Genomic DNA, 19,222 nt, shown 5'->3' with positions numbered 1-19,222 from the left:
CCAGTTGCTTTCTTTCTGCTGATTCCCAGTGCTCCAGGAAACATGAGTCCGATGGTAGCAGAAAGACCAGATCCTAACACTGGGAGGAGTCAAAACTTAATGAAAAAGAAACATAATGTAATAATAATTACAGATGATTTATAGAGATGGCCAAATAGCAATGGCCCACAGTGTTTTATCCAACAGGAAGCTGGTTTACGATTCCATCTGTAAGGTAGTTACTCAAGACTAATTAAAAGTACAAGGGCAGAAATTGGGGTCATTTACCCCTCCCGTTAGCGCCCCCAAGATTCTTGACAGATCGCAAGTTCTGGGGTTTCCCGCGGGACTTGCATGGCCCTTACGGGTGCGTATGCACCTTGTACATGCCCATCGGGGCCTCAAATTATGACCCACAGTAACACAGTATTGCATTGGAGAAGGCCATTGCTCCATCTAACCTCATTAATTTCCCAACCAGAATTCTGCATTTAATAGTGCTGTAACCCATTTCCGAACAGGAATTCATTCAGTTCTTTTCTGTAAACTGCCCTCTTCCTGCCTGCCTTCCCCCTGGGACATCTGTTGCACAATTCCATCATCCTTTTACTAAACAAATGTTGCCTAAACATCCTATTTTCTTTAAACACCATTAACTGTGAACTATGTCCCCTAGTCATTGAATCATGTGCCTGATGGCCGAACTTTCCTGAATCCAAACTTTTCATATCTGTGAAAGTCTTATAAACTTCTATCAAATTCCTCCCACCCTTATCTTTTCCAGAAAGTAAAGTCTGAGAGAAAGCGATCTTTCCTCTTAATTCAACCCTCTGGCTTCAGGAATCGGCCTCAGGAAACCACTTCTAATTATTACATCTCTGTTCTGGGGGGGGATGCATTTGGGGCCAGAATGGAGAGTTTGGAGTAGGGGAGAAGTGGTTGTACAGCTGGAGGAGGTTACAGAGATAGGGAAGGTTATGGCTCTGGGGGGTTTAAAATAAGAGCGAGCAAGGGAGTGGGACTAATTGGATAGCGCTACCAAAGAGCCGGCACAGGCATGGGGGGCCCGAATGGCCTCCTTCTGTGCTGTACCATTCTATGATAAGATTCCATCCTCTGGGCATGCACCTGGTATGTGAGACAGCATCCAGTGCCTTCCTGAATTCCAGATAGAAATCCTCCTAAAGGGGCACATGAATTTGGTCAGACACAATGTTTTCCTTCTGAATCCAAGCTTTCAAATCAGACCATGTCCTTCTAGGTTATTGCTTACATTCTCCTTCAATCAGTGTGTTGGACACATTCCCCATGTGAGGTAAGGCTCATGGGCCTGTAACCTGGGGGTTCATCCCTTGCTTCTTTTTAAAGGTGGAAGTCACATTTGCTACTTTCCAATCCAATGGGATTACCCAATTCCAACGAGCCTTGGATGACATTGGTGAGGGCTTTTTAAAAATACATTTCCAGGATGTGGGTGTCACTGGAAAGGCCGGCATTTATTGCCCATCCCTAATTACCCTCGAGAAGGTGGTGGTGAGCCGCCTTCTTGAACCGCTGCAGTCCGTGTGGTGCCGTTCGGGAGGGAGTTCCAGGATTTTGACCCAGCGACTATGAAGGAACGGCTGATCTATTTCCAAGTCAGGATGGTGCATGGCTTGGAGGGGAACTTGGAGGTGGCGGTGTTCCCATGCGCCTCTAATCTCCTCGTCCAACTTTCATCAGCGCGCTTGGACTGAAACTGTCAGAACCTGGAACCTTATATACTTTCAACTTCCTAATCCTGTCTACTGTGATTTCCTTTGTGATACGGAGCACTTTGAGTCTGTTTGCTCACTTATCCTCCTCTCTCAGCTCAGACACCTCCCTCCCCACCCTCTTCAATGGTAAAAACAGTCACAAAATAATGATTCAGTAATTCTGTCACTACCCCATCCTCAGACATTGGTAAATGGCCCAAGATCACTGTGTTTTGCTTTTGCTCCTGATACGCATAAAGAACGCTTTGTTATGTTCCTTTATATTTTCCATTACATTTCTTAGCTGCTTCTTAGCCTTCCTCTATTTCATTTCATAGATCTCCCTATCCAGCTCCTTCCCTGTACATTTCCGAATTTCTGGCACTCCCCTTTTCTCCCCATGATAACTTTTTTCATGGTTGGTTTTATACTCCTGTTTGTGATGCTCATTTTCATACATACTGCCATATACATTAAACAGGAGGAGCTCACCGAGGGGAAAGGGTCGGGGGAGCCTGACATAACGGAATGTCACGTAGAACGTTCACGAAGTGTTGACCAATCAAGGACCCAGCTGGAGGTCAAGAACAAACAGCATAACTTAGAGAACTAGGCACAGGTTTGCAAACCTATCTAGAAATGCATCTAAACAGGGAGGAGGCAATAATATGCCTCAGCTTGGAATACATATATATTTATCGCTTCTCGGCCTTTTGGCTAAGATCATGCGTAACTGACCTGACAGGGGAGTGGCCACCATGATCCCAAAGTGGTTCTCCCTGGATCAGGAAGGTATATGCTTGCTTTTTGGAAATAGGAGGTGGGTTGGGTGGCTTGACCCATCCACCTCCACGGAGGTGTGTGGGGGACCTGACCCATCCACCTCCACGGAGGTGTGTGTGGGGGACCTGACCCATCCACCTCCATGGCACGAACCTGGTATTGCAGTACTTCCAGGAATGGTGCAGTGGCTCTAGGCCTTTTGGCTAAGAGCATTGGCGCAGAGTGATCCTTGATGTGTGCAAGGTGACCTCTGGCGTTTGTGATTTGACAAAGAATTGGAACGATTGGCTAAAAAAAAAAAATTAAAAAAATATATATATTTTTATATATATATACACACACATACACACACATATACACACAACTCTCCTTTATCCGTACACGAATTCAATGGGAAACAGTTGTAATGGGATTTCAAATTATGTTGCTAACAAGTGAAAAGACAGCTCCAAATAATTTGGAACAATCTCCTTCCAAACACTGAGCTCATTTGTATTTGCTCATTCACTCTCTCTCACACATTCTTTCTCTCACACTCACTGTAAAAGTCACCCTCCTCTGCCGGTGTGTGTGTGTACGCTACTGCAGCCGCTGTCTCTCGTGGCCGCCGCTGACGTTGGGAACGGGGACAGGACCGGCACCAGGTTCCAGGCACAGAACCTGTACATGCATGCTGGTAATGTCCATCTTTTGTTACCGTTTGTATTGATTCATTAATGTTTTAACTTATAAATTTAAACTTGCCCTAACGATTGTATTTATTCATTAAAGTTTTAACTTTAAAATGTAGACTCACCCCAACGGAAAAACCGGCATAGCCCAATCCCCGAGGGACCCGGATAATCGAGAGTTGCCTGTATATATATATATATATGTATAGCATGCTGCACACTTTCGAAGCTGTGAAGTACAACAGATTTTCATTTAGCGGTTCCAATGAAAGTTGTGAAGAATGTCCTTTGTTTCCTGCCTCTTGTTCTTCTTCAATGTGCACCATCTTTATCCAGTTAGAGATAATGCCAATTAATGAGGCTCTACTTGCAGCTAAAGTTGTCCATCTGTGGTCTTAATTGCTGTATTTTTCTCTGACTTGGACAAAATTATTAGGCCTATATTCTCTAGAGTTTAGAAGAATGAGAGGTGATGTTGAAACATAGAAAATTCTTACAGGGCTTGACAGGGTAGATGTTTCACATGGCTGGGGAATCTAGAACCAGGGGTCACAGCATAACGGGTCGGCTATTTTGGACTGAGATGAGGAGAAATTTCTTTAGTCAGATGGTGGTGAATCTTTGGAATTCTCGACCCGAGGGCTGTGGATGCTGAATCATTGAGTATATTCAAGACAGAGATTGATAGGTTTTTTGAAATTAAGGGATATGGAGATAGTGCAGGAAAGTGGAGTGGAGGTAGAAGATCAGCCATGATATTGAATGGCGGAGCAGGCTCGAGGGTCCGAATGGCCTACTCCTACTCCAATTTTTTATGTTCTTATTGCATAACCCTAGTGCCCCAATGGTTATGAGTCTGTCCTCTCTCAATTTTCACCATTTCTTCTGGCCCCTCAACTGTCTGTCTTTATGTTAATGGTTCCACTGCTAAAGGCTATAAGCACCATCTATATTGCAGTCCTATTTTTGGGAGGAACAAACACATGGAAGTATATACTGTACTCAAACTTTTTCAGCATGTAAGACTCTACCTGCATGTGATTGAATTGAACACTAAAACAGTCAACTTAATAAGACCTTACATTGTGCAGCTGCAACCAATTTGGTTGTAAAGAGGCAACAATCATAATATTGGTTAGGAAGTTAGTGACACTTCATTTAAAATCATCTGCATCATTTTTCAGAGATCAATGGTATCAGTCGTTATCTGAATGTTTATTAAGCTTTGATTTTAAGGAAGAATGGAACAAGTAACAGAAATTCAATCAATTGATTATTCTCCTTTAATCATCATGTTTCTCTTGCATTCAAATGATTTAATTCCTAAACCAACTGCTCCTCAGAATGTCTTGAAGCATTTGACAGTCAATGAAGTACTTTTTGAAGCATAGTTGTTGTTGTAATTTGGACACAACAAGGTCTCATAAACAGCAATGGGATATAGATCATTTGATAATCTGTTTTAGTGATATTGGTTGAGGGATAAATATTGGCCAGTATACCGATGAGAACTCTGCTCTTCTTTGAATAGTTTCATGGGATCTTTTACAGCCACTTGAGAGAGCAGATGGGACCTCGGTTTAACGTCTCATCCAAAAGGCAGCCTTCCCTCGTATTATATATGCAATAAAGGTTCAAACTGAGTACTGTTTAATTAAGCAAGGTACAACCTTGGCTCTGCTTTATTTAGGCACAAAATGCCTGACTCACAAAATGGCTGGCCTTTTATACCTGAGCAGCACCATGTGCGTACTGCTCAGTGGCCTCCAACAATGATGCCATCTGGTGGCTGCAAACAGAATGTATATACATGGCACCTCAGTACTGCATTGGAGTGTCAGCCTAGATTTTGAGCTCAAGTCTTTGGAATGGGCCTTGAATCCACAATCTTCTGACTCAGAGGCGAGAGTGATGCTGACTGAGGCATGGCTAAGCATGGACACTGTTAACTCACTTGTTGAGGTTTGCCAATGTTGGGGCTGTTTGTGTATCAGTTATTTTTGAAGATATTGAATTATTAGTCAAACCTCAATGATTATTTCATGAGGATAGGATCTCTGCAGAGTGCAAACCCCTTCATCGTGTTGAGATTCTGAAAATCCACCACTGAGCTGTGAATTTGTTAGGTATCAGTGGGCCACGATATTAATGGGGAGCCAGGGAGGCTGCGGGGAGCACGTGATTGGCTGAAGAACTCGGCAAGGGCGGGGACGCGGAGGTGCTGCCGATCTTCGCGGCAGGACCACATTATAATATTGTTGGGCTGTCTACCGCCTGCCAGTCGGCGAGCTCTCGGACAGATGCATCAGCTCCAGGCTCACGATTGGGACCGGGTTGGGGGGGTTGGGGCTCGTGATTTGGAGGGTGGGGTGAGACTGGAGGGGGAAGGGAGGGGGGAGGAGGGAAGTCTCTGGGAAGTGATCAGAAAAACGTATGAAGCAGGAGTAGGCCATTTGGCCCCTCGAGCCTGCTCCGCTATTCAATAAGATCATGGCTGATCTTCAACCTCAACTCCCCATTCCCACCCTTTTCCTGTATCCCTTGATTCCCAGTGTCCAAAAATCTATTGATCTCAGCCTTGAATATACTCAATAACTGAGCATCCACAGCCCTCTGGCTAGAGAATTCCAAAGATTCACCACCCTCTGAGTGAAGCAATTTCTCATCTCAGTCCTAAATGGCCAACCCTTTATCCCAAGACTGTGATCCCGAGTTTTAGATTCTCCAGCCAGGGGAAATAATCTCTCAGCATCTACCCTGTTAAGCCCACTAAGAATTTTATACATTTAATTGCGATCACCTCTCATTCTTCTAAACATCAGGGAATAGAGGCCCATTCTACAAAATCTCTTCTGATATGACAGCCTTCTCATCCCAGGATTTAATCTACTGCAACAACAACTTTTATTTATATAGCACCTTTTAATATAGTAAAGTGTCCCAAGGTGCTTCATAGCAGTGTTATGACAAAACAAATAAATTTGGCACCGAGCCACATAAGAAGAAATTACGGCAGATAACCAAAAGCTTGGTCAAAGAGGTAGGCTTTAAGGAGCGCCTTAAAGGAGGAAAGAGAGGTCAAGAGGCGGAGAGGTTTAGGGAGGGAGTTCCAGAGCTTAGGGCCCAGGCAGCTGAAGGCACGGCCACCAATGGTCGAACAGTTATAATCAGGTGTGCTCAAGAGGGCAGAATTTGTGGCTGCCTCCAAGGCAAGTATATCCTTCTTTAGGTAAAGAGACCAATACTGTACACAATAGGTGTGGTTTCACTGAAGCCCTATATAATTGCAGCAATACCTCCTTACACTTGTGCCTTCCTAATTGCTTGCTGTACCCGCGTGTTAACTTTCTGTGATTCGTGTAGAAGGACACCGATGTCCCTCTGAACACCAACATTTACCAGTCTCCCACCTTTTTAAAAAGGTATTCTGCTCTTTCCATTTTTCCCATTAGGGCTGGGGAGATCGAAGGCCTGAGGGGAGCTCTCCTGCTGAAAGAACGGGGTCGATAGCACTCCGGGAGTCGACAGCTTGGGCCTCCCCCTCGCTCCTCGTTAAAGATAAGTTGCGGCACCAATGATGTCATCAGGCATGTTAATTAGGCCCCTGCCTGCCTTTTGCCATCGTCAGTGGCCTGATTTCTGCCTATTAAAAGTTAAAGGGGCTGGAATGGGGTTGGGTTTCTTGATTTTGATATTTTAACTTGTCCCCTTGACTCTCCCCTGCTCATGGAGGGGTGGGGGGGGGGGGGCTTAAAATTGAGGTTCTGTGGTAAAATACTATTTTGTAAATAATGTGCTGGAAACTTTACCATCGGGCTTATTATTGCGTATGCATTACATAGTTGTATAGGACAGAAAGACAGATGCTTGGGGGAGAGAGTTTGTTAAAATCTGCCTTTAAAAATGAAGACAAGCCCCTCACAAGTGTTCTCACAAGGTCAGCAGGAATGCAAATTGCTTCCGAGCGCCTCGACATTTTCTGCAAACAGGGCCCAGTGCAGGGAGAACCACAAATCAACCCAAGCCCGTTGGGCTGCGTCCTGCGTAAATCTAATTACAGGTTTGTGCGAGTGCAGGGGTTAGGCCTGCGGTTTGTAATGACAGCAAGAACTCCAAATGATCAAAATGCAGAGCAGTTGTTGCTAAGTGGTTGGAGAATTGTTTACAAGGTACTGGATGGTGCCAAAACTGGGGCCGAAAAACAATTGGGCCTCACTCAGTGGGTTTCAAGTGTTATGAACCAGAAAGCTCTATGCAATGACAACATCTTTTAACACTATATGCAGTCCATGATGAGGCCTCATGAGAAAGTCCTGGGGGTGGAAATTTGGTCGCGCCTTTGTTGAGGCGTTAACCCAGACGGGACGGTAAATTTTGCGCTGGGGAAAAGGTTTGCATCTCCAGCCGCAAAATTCACCGGCTGGGCCATGAGTGTGGAGCGGAGCGCTAAGGGAGGAGTTCCACACCTGGTCTTCGGGCACTAGGCCGGCTGAGCAACTGAAAATCCCAAAGTTGGCAGCCGGCTTCGGAGCGCCCTAAGTTTTCCGTGGGGAAAAAAACTCTGGAAAAAAAAACCCCTACCAAAAACATTCCCACTATTTGATTGATGCCACCACAACATGAATCGCAAAAATAAAAAAACAATCACACTAGCCTCGGGTCGACATTCCTTCCCGCCCTGTGACCGGTATATCTCGGAATACCAGCTTTCCCAGGCGGTCCCACTCGGGCGCGCTGCGGGGCGCTACGTATCGGGCAAATTTAAAATTTCAAGCAGGTGTCGCAACCAGGGGCATTGAACACTGGTTCGCCTCTCCCGGGCGGTACTGCTCCATGAACCCACCAGCGAATGTCCAGACGGGGCACTGAAAGCTGGCTGCCCGACCGCAAATGCTTTCCACCGCCATTAACGCCCCTCCGGGGTGAAAACAGAAGCGGCAGCAAACCAAAAAGCCAGTCCCTGCTTTTAAGTTTTTTTCCACTGATTTACCATCTCTTTTATTTTCTTCTGATTTGCTTCCCTCTTTTGCTGAAGGTGCTGACTCATACCTCCTGGAAGCCCCCTCTGGAACCTCACCTCATTGGCCACATATGTGAACTCTGACCTTGATATTCATTGTAGGGGCAATACAGCTGAGTGTGACATCCAGGAGAGCAATTATGATTGGGGATGGTTGAATTTTTCTGTGTAAAATGATCCCATGGCGTTATTTGAAGAATGCAAGGGAGTTCTCCTGGTGTGTGGGCAGAATTCATCTTTCAACCAACACCACCAAAGCACATGAACTGATTATTTAATTCTAATTCCGCCCTCCTGAGCAACTCTCTCTTTCCTCCTTCAAGATGCTCCTTAAAACATATCTTTTTGACCAAGCTTTTGGTCACCTGTGCTAATTTCTACTTATGCAGCTCAGTGTCAAATTTTCTCCCATAATACCTCTGTGAAGTGCCTTGGGACGTTTCACTATGTTAAAGGTGCTATATAAATACAAGTTGTTGTTGTTGCTGTGTGGCTTTATTGTGCACAGATTGGCTGCCATGTTTGCCACATAACAATGATGACACTTTGAACGCAATCCATTGGCTGTGGAGCATTTTAGGGTATTCACAGGACGTGAAAGGCACTATATAAATACAAGGGCCTGGAAAGTGCAGTAGGCCGGAAACCTGCTGGTGCCACCATGGGCCAAAGTTAGTGGCTGCCCGAAATCATAGCACCCGTATTTTGGTGCTGCCTGCTAATTTAACTTACTCCAGCACTAAACGTACTTTGCAAGACTGATTTTCCGGCGCAACTCTCAGCAGGGGGCCCAATGTTGCGTGGCTGTAGTGTCCCTGAAGCAAGAGCAGCATTGTCTTAAAGTTTAGAAAGCAGTATCGGTCTGTTAAAGGGGAACTGCCTTCCAAAAGGATAATATATATATATTTTTTAAATAGGCAGTTTTTAAGCCCTTAGTGCTCCACTTCTGAATCTTTAAAAATAATTCCCAAATGGCAGTTTTCAGCTCATAAAGCTGAACTCAATTTTGCACCATAGAAAACTGGGAAAAGTGCTTCAGCACTAAAACAAATGCCTCAACAAGCCAGGGAAGGGTCACCCAGGGCCTCGCACACAGCACTCCAGCCTTGTGCAGGGGATCAACACTGCAAGAGAGGTCCTCTACCCACAGGGGCCAAGAGGCCCTCCAGAAAGAAGGCTGTGGGACCAGATCACTGAGGCCATCACTGCCACCCCCACGACCTGGCTCCAGTGCCCAAAGAAGCTTCATGACCTCAGATCAGTGGTTATGGTCAGTGAATGCATCTTTGAAAGCTGTCTCCTACCAACTGCATCACGAGCCACATACATTGCTCATTGCACATCCGCCCCCCCGCCCATCACTCACCTACCAATAATCTGCAGCAAACACGAGGCACATCTCCCATTCCGAGCTTCACCTCACCACCTTGGAAGAGACGGTGCTGGCCATTCTTGACAGAAGCATGGCTGAGCCCTTGGCCAACAGCGGGGCTGAAAGGATAAAAGATTCTGGTATCCTCATGTCATTCTCCTTCTCACAATCCCACTTCCACCTCAGTATCTTGTGATTCACAAGGTGCGCATGGTGTACGCATGCACCTCTTGCTTTCCCGCCCTCCCCTCACCACAACTCTACCCCTGTGCCTTCCTCATTCCACACACCCAAGAAATCCAGCTGGCTCAGCCAGTGGAGGGTGAGGAGGAAGAGATGGAGGAAGAGGAGGAAGAAGCAGAAGAAGCAGCAACAGAAGAAGCCATCACTTGATTTAATGCTTATCAAGGTTCACCAGCAAGGCTATCAGCAGCCTTCCATCAGCCATGCTGCAGCCACTGGGGTAGCACTGCATGACATCAGTAGGATAGGCAAAGGCACACACAGACATTCACTATGAGAATGCACATGGGTGATGAATTGATTTCTTGATATTATATTGGATGGATCGATATATAAAGCTAGATTGGAAAGCCTGCTTTGTATCATCTTTTATTTCAGCATGGGCGTGCACGCTCTGCTGACTTACATTTCTGGGGAAAGATCTGCCAATGGCAGCGCTACGGCCCTTACCAAAATGGCGGCCACCGAGTCCCGCGCCGGAGGTGGGCGGCAGTGAGGCAGCCGCCATTTTCTCACGCCGAAACGGGCCTTAACGGCCAGCGGAAAGGCTGAGCATTACTAGGCAAAGTTATTTTCATTCATTCAATCTTTGCCCTGGGGATGTTGTGGCCAATTGTTGAGCTGAGATCGCATATTTCTGCAGAGAGCAAGGACTAAACCGGGTACCTTACTTGGCTGCCTGCCAGAGTACTATTTTGAGCAGTGCATTTATTCACTGGGCAATTGGCGGAGCCAGTTTTACCATCTCTGTTTGTAATCCTACAACAACAACAACAACTTGTATTTATATAGTGCCTTTAACGTAGTGAAATATCCCAAGACGCTTCCATAGGAGTATTATGAGACATAAATTTGACACCGAGCTGCATAAGTAGACATTAGCGCAGGTGACCAAAAGCTTGGTCAAAGAGTTCCGTCTTGAAGGAAGAAAGAGAGGCGGAGAGGTTTAGGGAGGGAGATCCAGAGCTTGGGGCCTAGGCAACAGAAGGCACGTCCACCAATGGTTGAGCGATTATAATCAGGGATGCTCAAGAGGGCAGAATTAGAGGAGAGCAGACATCTCGGGGGGGGGGGGGGTTGTGGGGCTGGAGGGTATTACAGAGATAGGGAGGGGCGAGGCCATGGAGTGATTTGAAAATAAGGACAAAAAGTTTGAAATCGAGGCGTTGCTTAACCGGGAGCCAATATCGGTTAGCGGGACTTGGTACGAGTTAGGACATGGGCCGCTGGGTTTTGGATCACCTCTAATTTACGTAGGGTAGAATATGAAGTGTACTTGGTGATCAGCAGTCAAGTGGAAGTGTCGGGAGATAACACATGAGCACTGTAGGTACAAATGTGTTGTGTGATAAGGGCAACAAAAAACGTACGTACCTCTTAAGAGTGCCTAACAAGGCAGAAATGTACCAGGGTTTAGAATGGAGATCGTAGGGTTGGAGGTCTGAGGAGACGATGCTGAAGTGGCGTTTGAATTCATTGCTATACTGTAAGAATGTCTCAAAGTAGCAGGAGGATTTCTTTGCTGGGACAATTTCTCTGAAAACAGACATAATATTGGGCCTGAAATTCCGATCGAGGTCTTCCCGTGGGCAAACTACTGAAAAAAGGAAAAAAAATGCGCACTTACCTGAAGGTGCTGCGCTCGCTCGAACTTCCGATCCTGAGGCCTTCACTCACTGCGCATCGGAGCGCGTGCACATTGGGAAGTCCCGTATGCTGGAGCTGTAGTCACATGGCTCTGGGCAGCCAACCAAGGTGCAGTATTTTCTCATTCAAAATGATGGGAACTAAGTTGGAGTTCCAATTATTATGAATGAGAACCCCCCCCCCCGCCCCAAACACACAAAACATTAATAAAAAAAATTAAAAAATACAGTTGGGAAAATATTTTTTTTTTAAGTTTTTTTAATTATGCCTTAAAATAAACTTACCGTAGTGGGGAGGGTTTTTAATAATAAAATGTGTTTTTATAACTTTATTTTAAAATGTTTTTGTGTATTTTTAAACACTTACGCCTGTAAAAGTAGGCTATCTGCCTGCTTTTTCAGGCGCAAGATTTTTGAGGACATTTTCTGGGCAAGATATGCGTAAATATCGGAAATCTTGCCCTGCCAGTGTCCTCGCTCCCGATATGCGCGAGATCTGTCAAGCCAGAAACTTGACAGATTGGAAAAGCCGTTTTCAGCGCATGCGTATTGCACGCCGAAAATCGGGTATTCCGAAGTCTTCCTGGGTCCGTAGAAACTTATTACGGACCCGGGAGATCGGAATTTCAGCGCCATTATTTTTTTTTCTTATTATGTATTTTTTGAATATGAGGCATGATTTGCATGCATGACAAAGCACTGGAAACTGCTGTGCACTGTTAAGGTCAGAAAATCGAACACAGTGCACAAATGTAGCTTCCAATATGTGCTCTCAGTGGGCAAGACTCTCGTAGTGAGTGCAAAGTTGGAAAATAACACCTTCTATTTTAATCAGTTGTGGCAGAGCTGAGCGCCATAATTAAACCAATATTAACATTGTCGGCTGAATTCAAAGTAGCACTAAGACATGTCGTTGTTCTGCTGAATGGGAGGTGAATGCATGGAACTGTCCTGCTATCATTTTTTATAATAACTATATTCGCAATAACTTGGAAAGCATGAAATTTAAATTAACCGCATGACCGATTATTAAAATGCGGTGGAACCTCCATTATCAACTTCCAATTATCGCTGGTTATCTGCTGGAATTTGTATGGGACATAAGCCTGGGCCGAGATTCTCCTTGTTACACAGCCTGCTAACACCAATCACCTCCTATCACACACAAATCAATCTCACAACCTAAGAAGGATTATTCTACAGTCCATTCCTGATTTTTTCCATTCTTTCTTTTGTACAAAAAAATGGAACCGTCCAATAATTTGAAGCAAGCAACACAAATGAAACAGCAAACAGGGAACTGGGTGCTAAAAGAAAAGGGGAAAACAAGGAAGACTTGCATTTATATAGCGCCTTTCAGGACCTCAGGATGTCCCGAAGCGCCTTACAGCCAGGGTTGCCAACTCGGCTTGGACCTATTTCTGTAGGTTTTATCACATGACCTGCCTTACCTCTACTATTGGTCGACCAATATGTCCATCTTCATGGCGCACCGCCTTTCCGCGGCCAATGAGAGTGAACAGAGTCTTCATCAACCGACTGGATGATTCTCAATTTCAGTCAACCAGTCAACCAGCCCCTTTTGTCCATGTCCCATGTTTCTTTATAACTAATAAGTGAAAGTGTTCAAAGAAAATTTTAAAACACACACAATTTGTTTTAATGTCCCACTTTTTCTTCTTCAGCAGTCCCCCGGAGTCGAGGATGACTTGTTTCCACACTAAAATGAGTTCTCAGGTGACTGATGAGTCCAAGTGGGACCTACAGTCTCTGTCACGGGTTGGGCAGGTTGGGGGGACGGGTGGGTGGGGTGCGAGATTTGTCATACGCTCCTTCCGCTGTTTGTACTTGGCTCCCGACGAAGAGAGTCGAAGCGTTTGGCACTTTCACGAATGCTTTTCCTCCACTTTGAGCGGTCTTGGGCCAGGGATTCTAAGAGTCGGTGGCGATGTTACATTTTTTTAAGGTCCCGATGATTGTTCTCCCAGCAGTGACCCAAAGATCAATCCCTGGAGACTCCAGGACAATCCTGAAGGATTGTAAACCCGACTTACAGCCAACAAAGCACTTTTTGGAGTGTAGTCGCTGTTGTAATGTCGGAAACGCAGTGGCAGTTTGCGCACAGCAAGCTCCCACAAGCAGCAATGTGATAATGACCAGATCATCTGTTTTTGGATGTTGTTGGTTTTTGAATTCAGCAACTTTGAATTGTTTTGCCTTCATCTTCATTTCTCTACTTAATGTTTTGCTGCACTGTTTGAACAAGGCCAAAATTAAGCAACTCGATTACTTGCCATTAACCACTGAGATGAGGGCGCCTCCTCCATTGTGAAACAAACTTGGACAATTGGTGGACAGTTTAGTTGGGAAGCAGAACTCAATTATAAAACACAAAAGGATGGAACAGAGCAACTCGCTTTCAGTTACAGCTAACTATCAAACAGGAAACTAGTGTGCAGCATTGAGTAAGCAATGTCATTTGGTACGACACAATACGATCTCACAATACAGGTACTGAAAGGATATCAACGAGTTCAGTGAACGACTGGCACCCATTGACCCAGTTCTGTAATAGTAGCCCAGAGTGCTGCAGCTGAACAAATACAATTCTGGGCCATGAAGCAGATGCTCACAGGTGAGATACATGGATGAGAGAGTGAATGAGATAGTCACCAATGATCCATTAACTTCATTCATTTCTCTTTATTAAACATGAAACAAATGGAGGCACGGCCAAGGGGGCCATCAGCCGGTCCAGGCAGCGGGAGGTCGAGGGGGTCGTTCAGCCCGACTGCCTGCCTCTCTTCCGCGGTTACATCCGAGCCAGGATGTCCCTGGAGGTGGAGCACGCGATGTTCGCGCGAGAGGTGGGCGCCAGAGAGACTGGAGTGCATCATCAGCCCCGGCAACCACATTTTAATTTGATCATTTAAGTTTAAAGTTTAATTTATTCAATTTGCCAGTTTTAGTGCCCCCACCTTTTAGCCAGGGGGCACTTGTATAATTTCTGTTTTTAGTGCCCTAAACCCCCCACCCCCCCAAAAAAAAGGGGCACTGGAAAAAAATGTATTTTGGAGTGTGACCCCCCCTTGCAGGGGGCATTTGTTTAAAGTGCACAACTAAAATAGTTGAAACAAATGGATGGAAATCAGCCTGAGACTTGTGAACGAGCTCTCCCACCTAGAAATGTTCCTTGCTGGAAGGGCCGAATCTGGGAATCAGCTTTTATCACTCATCGTAAGCAACAGGTCCTAAACACTGTTTCATCAAGCAAGGTAAGAATTATATTTCAAAGATTTGGAATGATTTTATTGGAAGAAATGAAGACTTGCCTTTACATACCACTTCAACATATCATGCCAAATCACTTCACGTGTGTCAGCTCTGGCTCAGTGGGTAGCACTCTCGCCTCTGAGTCAGAAGGTTGTGGGTTCAAGTCCCACTCCAGTGACATGAGCACATAAATCCAGGCTGACACTCTAGTGCAGCTCTGAGGGAGTGCTGCACTGTCAGATGTGCCGTCTTTCGGATGAGACGTTAAATCGAGACTCCCGTCTGCGCTCTCAGGTGAATGTAAAAGATCCCATGGCACTATTTTGATAAAGAGAAAAGGAGTTCTCCTTGCCAATAGTTATCCCTCAATCCACATCACTAAAAACAGATTATATGATCATTATCACGGTGCTGTTTGTGGAAGCTTGCTGTGCACAATTTGGCTGCTACATTACAACAGTGGCTTTACTTAAAAAGTACTTCATTGGCTGTAAAGCGCTTTGAGATGTCCTGGGGGTCATGAAAGGCGCTATATAAATGCAAGTCTTTCTTTTCTTTTTTAAGAATTATTTTGGAGGGCAGTCATTGTTATACAGCTAAAAGCAGCAGCCATTTTCCACACAGCATGATCCAAAAATCCAAAAGAGCAGCAATTAGATAATTGACCAGTTTTTGCTGGTAATGATTAAGGGAGGAATATGGGACAAATGAATATTGAGAACACCCTGTTCTTTATTGAATAGTGTCATAGGATCCATAACATCCCACTTGAACAGGTCGATGGGATCTTGGTTTAACATTGTATCCGCAGGGCAGCATCTTTGACAATGCTGTACTGCCTCAGTCCTGCATTGGAAGATCACTGCAGATTCTGAACTCAATCTCCTGGTACGGGACTTGTAACCACAGCCTTCTGAACCAGAAGTGAAAGGTGCCTGTTGTGCAATAAAAAGTGAGTTCAAATATTTAAACTATTCTAACCATTTTGAAGAAACTGAGGTGGTCTCTGAAGCATTTGACGAATGGATCTTTGACAGTCCTGTCTGCCATAGGTAAAGAAGAGTTACTGTCTGTCACCATTATGTCAGCTTAATAAGAAAGATCATTTTATCAAGAGGTATGACCCAGAGTTGAATCTCAACCAAAACCTTCAGGGTCTCATTGAATGCTTAGGTCATTTTGATACGGCTGATTTCACAGTTTCCTCATAGACCCCTCTGAGAGTTTTGCCCAAGTACATATCTGGTATTCAGGTGTAGGGATCAGTGTGCTTGTTCAGGGCCAGCATGAGTTACTGGCCAGTAAGACTAATGGATGGCGAGAATCAGGCATGGCAACATTCCAGGCCCGACTTCCCGCTGTGCACTCACGTCAAGCCAAGCTCCATGCCAGGTACATTATCTCATAAAATTTAACAGCCCTCCACCTCTCCCGCTCCCCCCAATTACTGAAGCAGCCTCCTGGAAACTGTTGGTGCTAAATATTTCTTTCCCAGCAGCTTGCAATCTTCCATAATGACCAAGTCCATCCAATATTTTAATATTGTTCACAAAATTGGAAAGCTCTTTTAGCTCATGTCTCATGCCCTTGGACAGGATACAAAGAAGCAACCTGTTGTCCGTTAAGGAATTCTTCTGACCCCTCTAGCTTTGTACCTCTTTCTACCTCTTTCCCCTCCCTATCTCTGTAATCTCTCCTAGCCCCACAACCCCCAGAGATGTATGTGCTCCTCTAATTCTGCCCTCTTGCGCATCCCTGATTATTGGTGGCCGTGTCTTCTGTTGCTTAGGCCCCAAGCTCAGGAACTCTCTGCCTAAACCTCTCTGCCTCTCTACCTCTCTTTCCTCCTTCAAGATGCTCCTTAACACATACTTCACCTGCGTAAATTTCTACTTATACAGCTCGGTGTTAAACTAATATCGCATAATACTCCTGTGAAGCACTTTGGGATGTTTCACTACATCAAAGGCGCTATATAAATACAAGTTGTTGTTGTTGTTCTATTGTATTTTTTTTTACCTTTATTTTGCTCTGAACGTTTATTTGCTTGTTCCTCCTAAGCTCCCAGATTTTCCACCCTACTTTTCCTCCTCTATGTACCAACGCACCATTTTCACCATAACCCCAGATATGGAACTGCTGCTCTCCCTCAGTCTACTCTACTACCTGCTGTCTGCAGTCTTTTATGACTTGGATGAAGGGACCGAGTGTAATGTAGCCAAATTTGCTGATGATACAAAGAGAGGTGGGAAAGCAAGTTGTGAGGAGAATCGACAAAGGGATACAGGCTAAGTGAATGGGCACAAATTTGGCAGATGGAGTATAATGTGGGGAAATGTGAGGTTATCCACTTTGGTAGGAAAAATAAAACAAATTATTATTTAAATGGGGAGAGATTATAAAATACTGTGGTACAGAGGGATCTGGGGTCCTTGTACATAAACCACAAAAAGTTAGTACGCAGGTACAGCAAGTAGTTAGGAAGGCAAATAGAATGTTGGCCAAAGGGGAGAGAGTATAAAAGCAGAGAAGTCCTGCTACAACTGTACAGGGTATTGGTGAGGCCACACCTGGAGTACTGCGTATAGTTTTGGTCTCCTTATTTAAGGAAGGATATACTTGCATTGGAGGCTGTTCAGAGAAGGTTCACTAGGTTGATTCCTGAGATGAAGGGGTTGTCATATGAAGAAAGGTTGGGCATGTTGGGCCTATACTCACTGGAGTTTAAAAGACTGAGAGGTGATCTTATTGAAATGAATAAGATTCTGAGGGGGCTTGACAGGGTAGATGCAGAGAGGATGTTTCCCCTCGTGGGTAAATCTAGAACTAGGGGACATAGTTTAAGAATAAGGGGTCGCTCATTTAAAACGGAGATGAGGAGGAATTTCTTCTCTCAGAGGATCATGAATCTTTGGAATTCTCTATCCCAGAGAGCTGTGGAGGTTGGGCCATTGAATATATTTAAGGTGGAGATAGAGATTTTTGAACGAAAAGGGAGTTCAGGGTTATGGGGAGCGGGCAGGGATGTGGAGTTGAGTTCATGATCAGATCAGCCATGATCTTATTGAATGGCGGAGCAGGCTTGAGGGGCCAAATGGCCTACTCCTGCTCCTATTTCTTATGTTCTTATGTTTTAAAACCCGTGCTTGGTATCTCACTACCTCTTGATGTCGATCATCTTCTCTCCCGTTCTTCTCAAACTTGCTGGTGTCCTACACTGTGGACTTTGGCCATTGAACACACTTCTCAATAATTTTTAATAAAAACATTTTAAAAAATCAGCGTAATTGCTTTGGGTTTAGTATTTAAGTACCAAATTAAACAAGGAACGAAATCAATATCTGATTGGGGAATATTTTCCATATTCTTAAACATGGACTGACAGTTCTATTGAATGAAGGACTAATGTAACTTGATGGGTTTTCTCAGTGGACAAGCACCTTAGGGATCGGATCATGAATATCCCCTGTAATGGTGGTAATTTTTGTGGTTACTCTGTTATAATTTTCATTGCTATAAAAAAAACAAATCTGAAACATTTTTCTAGTAATCAGAAGCCTGAAAGTTGATCATTATCGGTGATTATAGCAGCTAAAGGGGAAAAATTGCAGCATTGAGACCATCCAATTAAAGAAGACGGATGTAGATATATTCATCATCGGCATTAGTAATTCTGTTTCATTTGATGATTATGTCTGCATTTCAGAATTGAGCCTCGGGCTTTTGAAGTACCATTGAAGGTTCCAATCTATTATCTTTGAATCATATATGGTTCTAATCACACTCTTGTGTCGCTGCAACCATCTGCTGTTAGTGAAAAGAAAAGGCTGACCTATTGTCGAGTTGCCTAATGGTGTGAAACACCTGGTTGTCTTGCCGATGGCAGCGTCTATTATGTTGCTCCTACATTAAGGAGAATGGATGCCAATCTATCTCGTCAGAAGAAGATCTGACCATTGTCAAATTTTAAAATAGTAACATGGCATTATTTTAAATGCTACTGATTTCTTTGCGTATTCTTTTTGAGTGAAGGTTGATGCATTGTGTGGGTAGATGAAGCATAGGGAATCAATGTCATCATTCTGTAGTGTTTTTTCCCCTCTAGCGTTTTACGCAACTTTCTTGAAGGTGGCGATTCACCACGAGGTAACGTTCCACATGTGCCAGCAGCCCTCCAATACCCCAATTCTCGCCGCCATGCCCTGTCTCACAGTCAACAAGCTCCCCGCTGGAGTGGAACTAAACTACAGAACCAGCGGGAACTTGTTCAACCTTCGCCGTCTCCAGGCCAGGTCCAAGACCACCCCAACCTCTGTCGTCGAGCTACAGTATGCGGACGACGCCTGCGTCTGTGCACACACGGAGGCTGAACTCCAGGACATAGTCGACGTATTTACTGAGGCATACGAAAACATGGACCTTACGCTAAACATCCGTAAGACAAAGGTCCTCCACCAGCCTGTCCTCACCGCACAGCACTGCCCCCCAGTCATCAAGAT

At 44.8% G+C, this 19,222-nt stretch overlaps 1 protein-coding gene and 1 non-coding gene across 3 annotated transcripts in view; both read left to right on the top strand.

Annotated features, from left to right (window-relative positions):
* The first annotated feature begins 2,412 nt into the window (after positions 1-2,412).
* On the top strand, positions 2,413-2,609 carry LOC139235206 (U2 spliceosomal RNA). The gene has a single exon (XR_011588433.1). It is a non-coding gene; the product is annotated as a U2 spliceosomal RNA (small nuclear RNA).
* Positions 2,610-6,623: 4,014 nt separating this feature from the next.
* The window catches only part of LOC139234714 (histone H2B-like), a 73,334-nt gene continuing 60,735 nt past the window's right edge, over positions 6,624-19,222 (top strand). The window contains exon 1 of one of the 2 annotated variants that reach the window (XM_070865393.1): positions 6,624-6,756. The gene's annotated coding sequence lies outside the window, so the exon portion shown is untranslated. Of the gene's footprint in view, positions 6,757-14,067; positions 14,086-19,222 lie in introns of those variants that run through there. The other variant, XM_070865391.1, reaches the window with a different exon arrangement.

This window comes from Pristiophorus japonicus, chromosome 22, assembly GCF_044704955.1.
Source record: "Pristiophorus japonicus isolate sPriJap1 chromosome 22, sPriJap1.hap1, whole genome shotgun sequence".
Classification (NCBI taxonomy): Eukaryota; Metazoa; Chordata; class Chondrichthyes; family Pristiophoridae; genus Pristiophorus; species Pristiophorus japonicus.
This window is presented reverse-complemented; position numbering and strand designations above follow the sequence as displayed.